Below are 10953 nucleotides of genomic sequence, written 5' to 3'. Positions count from 1 at the left end.
AAGGATCACATAAATCTAATGTGCCATATTCATAATAAGAAAAATATATTCATGTGAGATCTATTCTATTTTATCTACTTTTTTAATTTTATTAATTTTTTTTACATTCTACAATGCTGTTAAACAGCAGTTGGGAGGGAGGGGGAGAGGGGAAAGGGGAAGGAAATGGGATGATAGAAGGAAGAAAGAGGAGGGGTGGGATTGAGGCCTGTGGCACCCCCCACATTCCCACAAGGGAGACCAGTGAGCTCCCAGTGATGGCTTGGTTATTGCTGAGCTGGGTGCAGATGTCAAGGGGGTGTGGCAATAGCCCTCACCCCCACCACCTCAGTTCAGGAACCCAGGGCCCTTCTTGCTGAGGCTTGCTGGTCATCACTGGGCTGGTTGAGCGTGGGGGTGGGGGCTGTGATCAAGACTCTAGGACCACCACTGCCCCAGCTCAGGTGAGCCCAGGTCACCTCCTGCAGTGGACTTGGTGGCTGCCACTGTGCTGGTTGCTTATGCAGGGGGATGTGGATGAGGCCCACGGTCCCCCATTGCCCCAGGTCGGGAGAGTCAAGGGCATCTCCTCAGTGGTCATCGCTGGAGTGGTTGCACTTATGGGAGGGTGTGGCCAAGGCCCTTGACCTCCGTTCTCTGGACTGGTTGCAGGTGTCAGGAGGCATGGCTGAGACCCCCAGCCCTCCCCACTTCCTGGCTTGGTAGCCCAGGGGACTTCTAGTCCTTCTAGGTGTTCTAGGGGTTCTTTGGTGAAATGAGACCTTTACTAGTTATCAAACTTTGTCTCTGGTTGTGAGTACTTTGTTTTTTCTTTCAGTTCTGTGTTGGATTATTTGCTGTTCCCACCACTTCAACTATGCACTGGAACTAGTTTGTTGTCCTTTGCTTACTTCTAAAATGAGGGAACTTCCTGTGGGGACCAGTACTTGAGCTCTGTTGTTGGGCTAAATTGCTTCTTTGCTGCCAATTCCCTGGGGAAGGCTTTTTGTGCAGCTCAGTTTTTAATAGTTGACTTTATAGGAACTTCTGGATCTGGTGAAATCTGATGCACCTGGGTTGTATAGAAACACTGGTCTGGGCCTGAGTCTTTTCATCAAACTGCACCCCTTGCAATTCTATATTCCTGACCAGTCTCCTCTGAGTGGTCCTGTACTGATTTGGGGGCAGATCAGATGTCCATTCTGTGCCCCGGTGTTCCCCTGGTGGGCCCATCTACCCCACCCCCCATGCTCCAAACACTTCCCATGGGACGGGCCATGTGCCAGTCCCTTGCAATGACTCACTGGCCTCTAAGTGGCTCCTTTTTTTCAGTTTTTGTGGCTCCTCAGTCCTATGTGGGTCCATGGGAACCCTCTTGGTGGTATTGCTGACCTGGGGGTCACCAAGGCCCTCTTCTCTCCTGCTGCCTCCAACTAACTCCATCTGAAAGGCTCAGCTGTGGCTTTTGCCAGCTCCTGCTCCATGTGCTCAGCAGCTCCAGCCTGGAAGTGGCCATGGCACAAAACAGAGTGTTTTTTTCTTTCTCTCATCGTGGCTTCTCCTGTCTTCATGAACTCCGTAGGTCTCTCCTCCTCTTCCCCTGAGCTCTAGCGGTCCCAGCTTGACTGTCATTGCTTTTTAATAGTTGTAAATTGGTTGATTTGTGGGAGATAGTGATGCTGGGGACCATCTATTCCATCTTCTTAACTGGGAGCCCCCGTGACCAATTTTATATTTATAAATTTGAAATGTCATTGTGCGATATTCTATGTATTATAGCCACAATATATTCATATTTAATATATTGTTGACTTGGTACATTACAATATTATCCTCTTTTCATAGGTAAGTTAACTGTGGCTCAAAAACATTAGACATTTGCCCAAGGTGACAAGATTCAGGAATATTTGAGAATAAATACCTCACTTCTCAGAAGACAATGATTTTTCTCACATGCACATCAGATATTCACATCTGCCATGACTGGCATTTTTTTATAAAAGATAAGTCCTAACATACCACACCATACATTTTGTTACATAAAGAATTATTTAAAATCATTATATCATAAACTACCAAATAAATCTGAAAAGATACCAGCTTAAACTTGGTACAAGTACAGTATAAAATATGTGGGCATTATAATGAGCCACTTAGTTGAGTTTGGACATTCATCTTTAACATACACACCATACTGAAATCACTTACACTTTTAGAACTCAGAGGAGACAGGGATAACATAAAATGCTATACTATTACTGACATATGATAAATATAACATAGGAGTAACATAACAGCAAAGTACTTACATTTAGTAAAAATCAAAACAAAAACAAACAAACAAACAAAAAACACTCTTTAATGCCATTCAGAGGTGAAAGTAAAAATACTTAGCAATATCTAGCCAACCGGTCAGAACAAATGCTATGCATTGTGTGTCTACTAAAGCCTGGAAGCATGTCACTTAGTAAAACATCAGTATGTGTGATATACATTAAAAAATGCTGATAAATTCACAATATTGAGCTAATAGTGTTATCCTAGAATGGAGATCAGATTATAAAATAAATTTAAGTCAACAAGGTGTATTGAGCATCTACTATTTCAAAAGAACAATATTAGAAGCATTACAGTATAAAATAGATTTACTCCATAGAGATTTTGCCATTGGTGGTATTTTACAATCTAATATGTTTCAGCTTACTTTAAAACGTTTCTGAACTAAATCCTTTGCATTGTGCAACTTTGACTTGAATTTATAAAAGCTACTATTCAAAACTACAATTCAAACTACACAAATAACTTTACCACATAGCTTACAGAAGCATAAGTAATTACAAAGAGTTAAATCATATCTGATATCATTGCTCCCAAGTACAAAATGAAATTATCTATGTTCCAATTGGAGGCAGTATCAAAAGGCCCCAGAGTATGACCTAGAGAGTTTCAAAATGCCTGTATTTCTGGCTGCACACCCATGCTATACAAAAGCAGGATACACCCAGCAAACAAGCAACTTATTTAAACTCAAACAACCAGGGGAATTTCTTTTTGTTTCTTTGGATTTTGTTCTTATTTTTAAGTGTGCTGGGATAATAAATAAACAACCTTGCCTGAAACCCAGATCTACCTATGAATTTATTCAGTCATTCAGCAAATTTTTATTGTATAGGAGAAATATTATTTTAGATCAAGTGATCAGGAGGTTCTCTGGGTGACAGTTGAGCAGAATCTTGAATAAAAAGAGTAAGAGAGGCTGGTGGTCATGGTGGATAGTGGGTATTACTGGCAATGTAACCAATAAGTACAAAGGTCTGTAGCAGGATTGTGCTTAAGAGTTTGAAGAACTTCAAGGAAACTATGGAATGGAGACAGGGAGAGAGTGGAAAGAGATGAGGTCAAAGATTTTTAGGTAACCATATCATCTCGGGTCTTGAAAGCCATTCATTATTTCTGTGAAGTGAGATATCATCAAATTCAAAACCTGATATTGTGTCAAATTATAATTAACATCTTATAAGTATTGGTAGGTAAAAAATTGAAGTAAAATATTGCCAAACAAATTCAATGTGTATTAAAAATATTTCATGACCAATTAATATTTTTCTCAGGAGTGCAAGGATGAATCGATATTTATAAATCTATTAATTTAATACATATTATTTTACTTAAGAAGGAAAAATATCGAACACCCATTGCCAAAGAGTGAAGAAGCATTTGACGAAATTTAATTATACACTTACATTTTAAAAATAAAAATAGATATTTTCCAGATGGCCACCTAGAGAGGTCTGGTGCTAGTCCCCTCCCCATAAAAAGAGGCAAAAACAACAGACGAACAAAGGCATTTTGACTGGAACCTAAGGAAACACAGTGAAGAGCACTAGAAGAGTGAGAAAATTCTTGTGAAGCATGGAAAAAGGCAGCGGCACCATAGCAAGCACAGCAGCACATCCAGCCTCAGCCCCGCCACAGTGACCAGCCCAGAACCAAGTGGAGAGAAGGTAGTCTGGGAAAGACCCCAGCTATTTCCACTACCACCACAAAGACCAGTGATCCCCACTTAGGGGGAGCCTCCTCTGTCTTTTTGGGATCCACATCTGGACTCACTCCACACCCACTTCCCCCCAGAGGAACAGACAGACTTGCTGAGTAGGAAATCTGCTAAAGTGCAGCAGTTCCCCACATTCATGGCCCGCCTTGCAGAGCCCTTGGTGGCTGGGCCCACAGGAGCCCCCACAGTCCACAGATAACCCAGCAGCAGCCCCTCCTCTCACCAGGACAGGACCCTCAACACACTCACATGGGCACTGGCAGGGCCACAACCCCTGCTACTTAGAGCCTGGATGCCTGCACCTGACCCAGCAAGTCCCTTTGTCTGGAGGCACTTCCTGCATTCTACAGCACTTGCTCAGGCACCAGTGAGACCAAGGTACAGACTGCTTGGAGCCTAGGACATATAGAAGTTGATTGGGTAGCAGCATTCCCTTCCTACAGCATGCTTCTAGGGAGCTGCTGGGTCCTGCAGCATCCTCAAAGGCTTGCTCAAAGCTCAACATCTGAGCCAGTGGCCCTCTACAAACCTACCAGGAACTGCTGCAACAACATACACCTACCAACTGGCTGACAGCAGATTACCCACTCCAACAAGAAACCCACGCCAACAACAAATGGCCAAGGGCCCCTGTGACTAGGCCACAAACGTGCCCACAGACAACTCTAAGATGAATACATTTGAAGAAGCTGCATGAAGGATTCACTACCACACTCACCCAAATCCAAACTTAAAACGCCCAACCCAACTGTCAATATAAAATACTTCTATAGGAAATAGTCTTCCTGTTCAAAAGTCACTCCTAGAATTAAATGAAGTGATTATGCCAATAGATACCCAGACATCAATGCTGAGATATGAGAAGCATGAAAAAACAAGGAAGCTTCACTCCCCTAAAAGAAGAGAATGACTCTCTAATACCAGACCCCCCAAAACAGGAAATTAAAAAATTGCCTTAGAATGAATCACAAAGGGAAATACTGAAGAAACTCAAACTGATGGATGAAAAAATAGATAGAAATCACAATGAAGTCAAAAAGAAATTGGAGGACATGTATGAGAAATTCAGCAAAGAGATACAAGCAATGAAAAAAAAAATCAAGCAGAAATCCTGGAACTGAAGAATTCAGTCAAAGATATAAAAAATTATGACCAAGAGCATAAACAGCAGGCTAGAATGAGAAGAAAGAATCTCTGAACTAAAAGACAAACTTTTTGAATTAACACAATGGAACCCCCCACCAAAAAAGAAGAAACAAATTTTAAAAAATGAAGACCTGTGAAATCTTTCTGATAACATTAAGTGCACAAACATCCATATTATAGGTGTATTGGAAAGGGAAGAGAAAGGAAAAGGCATTGAGAGTCTATTTAATGAAATAATACCTGAAAACTTCCCAAATATCAGGACAGAGATGATCTTATAGGTCCACGAATCTCAAAGATCATCAAAAAGATTCAACCTGAAAAGGACCTCCCCAAGACACACAGTATTTAAATTATCAAAAGTCAAAGACAAAAAAAGGTTACTAAAAACAGTAAGGGAAAAACAGCAAATTACCAAAAGGGAATCCCCATCAGGCTAACAGCAGGCTTCTCAACAGAAACTGTACAGGCCAGAAGAGAGTAGGATGACATATTTAAAGTGCTAAAAGAAACAAAGCAAAACAAAACAATAGGCTCCCAACCAAGAATACTATATCCAGCAAAGTTTACCTTCAGAAATAAAGGAAAAGTAGTATCTTTTCTAGACAAACAAAAACTGTAGAAATTCACCACAAGACTGGCCCTTCAACAAATCCTGAAGGGGATCTTACATCTGGAATCAAAAGAGAAATATATGTCATAATAAATACAAAAGAAAGAATGAAAACCACTAGGAGAACAGATACACAAATGAGAAAGAGAAAGAAAATGTATTTTATCACTACAAAAAAAAAAGCAAATAAAAATGATAAAAGGGAAAGAAAGGAACATAAGAAACAAAAGACAACCACGGAGCAATGAATAAAATGGCAGGAATAATGCAAAACCTTTCAATAGCCACCTTGAACATAAATGGACTAAATCCCCCACTTAAAAGATACAGACTGCCTGAATGGATTAAAAAACTAGACTCAACTATGTGTTGCCTGCAAGAAACTCACTTCAACAATAAAGTCACATACTGACTAATAGTGAAGGGATGGAAAAAGACCTTCCATGCAAATGGAAACCAAAAATGAGCAGACGTTGCCATACTTATATCAGATAAAATAGACTTCAAACAAAGAACTATAAAGAGACAAAGAAGGACACTGTATAATGATAAAAGGATCAACACGGCAAGAAGATATAACAATCATAAATATATATGCACCCAACATCAGAGCACCCAGATATACAAAGCAACTGTTATTGGATATAAGTGGAGCCATAGATCCCAATATAGGAATAGTTGGGGACTTTAACATTGCTGTCAGCATTAGACAGATCATCTAGACAAAGAATTAGCAGAGACATTTTGGATTTAAACAGCAGCATAGACCAAATGGACTTGACAGACATATACATAATATTTCATCCAACAATGACAGAATCCATTCTTCTCAAAAGTAGAAATTAACACCAAACAAAACTTTGGAAACTATAAAAATTCATGGAAATTAAATTAAATGCTCCTGCATGACCAATGGGTCTAAAAAGAAATAAAGCAGGAAATTTAAAAAAAAATCCTTGAAGTGAATGAAAATACAAGCACAACTTCCCAAAACCTATGGGATACTGTAAAAGCAGTAATAAGAGAGAAGTTTATTGCAATAAGAACTTGAATCAGAAGAATAGAAGGACCTCAGATCTCAAAGAACTAGAAAAACAAGAGCAAATTAATCCCAGAGCTAGAAGATGGAAAGAAACAGTTAAGATCGGAGCAGAACTAAATGATGTAGAGGACCAAAAGAATAATACAAAAAATAAATAAAACAAAAAGGTTTTTTTTTTTGAGAAAGAGAATAAACAAAATAGACAAGCCAATGGCCAGAGTAACTAAAAAGAAAATAGACCCAAATAACAAAAATAAGAAATGAAAAAGGAGACATAATAATACCACGGAAATGCAAGGAATCATTAGAGACTCTTATGAAGAACTATATGCCAACAAATTTGAAAACCTGGATGAAATGGATAAATTTATGCACACATACAAACTACCAAGACTGAATAAAGAAGAAATACAAAACATGAACAGACAAATAACAAGCAAAGAGATTGAGACAGTAAGCAGTCTCTCAACAAAGAAAAACCCAGGACCAGGTTACTTTCACTGCTGAATTCTACCAAACCGTTAAAGAAGAGTTAAAACCAATCCTTCTCAAACTATTCCAAAAAATTGAAAAAGATGCTATCCTCCCAAATTCATTTTATGAGGCCAGAATCACTTTGATACTGAAATCAAAGACACAACAGCAAGAAAAAAACTACAGGCCAATATCTTTGATGTACATACATGCAAAACTCCTCAACAAGATATTAACAAACAGAATACAACAGAATACACATCAAAAAAAAGCATACAACTTGGTCAAGTGAGATTCATCCCAGGGATGCAAGGATGGTTCAAAATGTGCAAATCAATACATATGATACACCACATCTACAAAAACAAGGACAAAAACCATATGATTATCTTGATAAATGCAGAAAACCATTTGAGAAAATTCAACATCCCTTCATGATAAAGACCCTCAACAAATTAGGTATAGAAGGAAAATATCTCAACACAATAAAAGCCATATCTGACAAATCCACCGTCAACATCATCCTGAATGGGGAAACACTGAAAGTTTTTCATTTAAGAACAGGAACAAGACAAGGATGCCCATTCTCACCACTCCTATTCAACATATTGCATTGGAAAGTATTAACCAAAGCAATCAGGCAAGAGAAAAAAATAAAGGGCATCCAAACTGTAAAAGATGAAGTCACATTGTCACTGTTCACAGATGGCATGATCTCAGATATAGAAAAACCCATAGACAGTACCAAAAAACTCCTAGAGCTCATAAACAAATTCAGCAAAGTTGCAGGATAAAAATCAATATGCAAAAATCAGTAGTGTTCTTATGCACCAGCAACAAACAAGAAGAAAAAGAAATCAAGAAGCAAACCCATTTACAATAGCTACCCAAAGAATAAAATACCTAGAAATAAATTTAACCAAAGAGGTGAATAATCTCCACAATGAGAACTACAAAACTGTGATGAAAGAAATTAAAGAGGACACCAAAAGATGGAAAAATATCCTTTGTTCCTGGATTGGAAGAATTAATGCTTTGAAAATATTCATACTACCCAAAGCAATCTCATGGCAAATGGAGCAGAATAGAGAACCCAGAAATCAACCCAGGTACTTATAGGCAAGTGATCTTTGACAAAGACACCAAGAACATACATTGGGGGAAGGACAGCCTCTTCAGTAAATGGTGCTAGCAAATTGGATATCCATGTGTAGAAGAATGAAAGTAGACCCATACTTTTCACCACATACCAAAATCAACTCAAAATGGATTAAAAACTTAAGTATAAGACCTCAAACTATAAAACTCCTAGAAGAAAACATAGGGTAAATACTTCAGAAAGAAGGGCTGGGCAAAGAATTTATAAACAAGACTCCAAAAGCACAAGCAACAAAAGAAAAAAATAAACAAATGGGATTATATGAAACTAAAAAGCTTCTGCACAGCCAAGGAAGCAATCAACAGAGTAAAAAGACAACCTACAGAATGGGAGAAATTATTTGCAAAGTATACAATATAAAAGGAACTCAAACAACTTCACTGTAAAAAACAAATAATCCAGTTTAAAAATGGGCAAATGAACTGAATAGACATGTTTCAAAGGAAGACATACAAATGGCCAACAGGTACATCAAAAAATGCTCCAAATCACTAATCATCAGGCAAATGCAAATCAAAACCACATTAAAATATCATCTCACCCCAGCTAGTCTGGCTATTATCAAAAAAACTTAGAATAACAATTGTGGGTGGGGATGTGGAGAAAAGAAACTCTTCTACACTGTTTGTGGAACTGTAAATTAGTACAGCGGTTATGGAAAACAGTATGGAGGTTTCTCAAACAACTAGAGAATGAACTGCCATATGATCTAGCAATTACACTGCTAGGTGTATACCCAAAGGAATGGAAATCATCACGTCAAAGGGATATCTGAACTGCCACATTCTTGCAGCTCTATTTATACTAGTCAAGAGTTGGGATTCATCACCATAAGTGTTCATTGATGATGACTGGATGAGGAAAATATGGTATATCTGCAATACTACTCAGCCACAATAAAAGCATGAAATTCTGCCATTCGTAGCAACATGGATAAGCCTGGAGAAAATCATGTTAGATGAAATAAGTCAGGCACAGAAAGAGAAATATCATATGTTCTCACTCATAAGTGTGAGTTAAGAAAGAAAAGAAGGAAAAAAGACCACGACAAAATGCTGAAGTTTCAGAAGGGGAGAATAAACCTATAGTTACTAAAGGTGGGAAAAGGGGGGCTCAAAGGGTCTGAGAGCTCCAGACCCTAGACCTAGCTCTACAAAGGGCCTCTCTTTTTTGTCTCTGCACTTTAGAGATGCCAATTCTGGTTTTACTGTAGCTTGACCTCTCTTCATGTGATAAGGAGTTATCCAAGCCAAGGAAACCTGAGACCCCAGAGCTTCCAATCCAATGGTTCATTTCCAGGAACTGCAAGAGGCTTTCAGCTGGATTCTCCTTCCTGATAATGGACCATACCTCTTCTATGTCCACCCCTAGTTTTAAGGAGTGGTCATGCATACTAAACCCTATATTTATCTATTTTCAACAAGTCACAACTTAATTCTTAGTAATAACCATGAAAACAGCTAATATTTTACTCATGTTATTCTAATAACTTTACTGTACAAATATTATACCTACATAGTCCTGTGAAGCATGCACCACTCCTAAAAGTAAACAACAATCTTTATTTTTGACTTGCTAAGTGAAATTGCAATAGAGTTCCTCCAGAAGTAGAAAACTTCTTCCACTGATATATTTTTAAGACCAGCTCCAATGTTCTTCTAAAGATAATTTCAAATTATTTATCTCCTGGCATTAAAATAATAATAAATATCTACTGCATTTCTATACATTGAATTAAACATCAGAGTCAGTTTTCCTTACTCTGAAGACACTGGTTCCCACGAAGATCAAAGGATCCTCCCACTGTTTCAAGCACAGAAACCACGTGAGTTCTTCTCCTGTTTTGTCTAAGTCTCCAAATGTAGATGTTATGTATGACATACAGAAACTAACAGAAAACATGGATGTCCTTCCTGTTTCTCCTGTAAAATTGCAGTCAGTTCTGTTCTGCATTAGACAGATTTGCCCTGTCTTCCATCTTTCTTAAATTTTCTATCTGCAGCTCCCTGCATAAATGTCTACACGCCTGACAAAAGCTAGAGAAAGTTCAGCACTCTGAACAACCAAAACTCTTTGGTTGATTTTGCTGCTACTGATGTTTTGCGGACACTTATACCCCACTAAGATGCTCAAGGGTTCTCCCTGTACTGTGGTCATATTGTTCTGTGCCTCGTTGCTCTTGGCATCTGGCTCTCCAACAGCTGAAACATTTGCAGATGCTCACTCTCCTCTCCTCTACCCACAACCTGCCCCATTAGATGTGTTGCCTTCTTTCTTGTATTACATTGCTTCCTGTATATTATGAGAACTTGGCACATAGTACACACAGTAAATAGTTTTCTCTTCCTTTATCCACTAAAAATATATTTGAATCAATAGGGCAAATGTAAACTTAAATTAATAAATAATAAATTGAGCCTTTGAAAATTTATGTTAATGTCACACAGTAACCAAATTATAAAGTTACAACTAGAAATCAGTGTCCA

Source organism: Cynocephalus volans, chromosome 1 (genome assembly GCF_027409185.1).
Source record: "Cynocephalus volans isolate mCynVol1 chromosome 1, mCynVol1.pri, whole genome shotgun sequence".
In the NCBI taxonomy this organism is placed as follows: domain Eukaryota; kingdom Metazoa; phylum Chordata; class Mammalia; order Dermoptera; family Cynocephalidae; genus Cynocephalus; species Cynocephalus volans.
The sequence above is the reverse complement of the archived record's forward strand: the minus strand, read 5'-3'. Positions refer to the sequence as shown.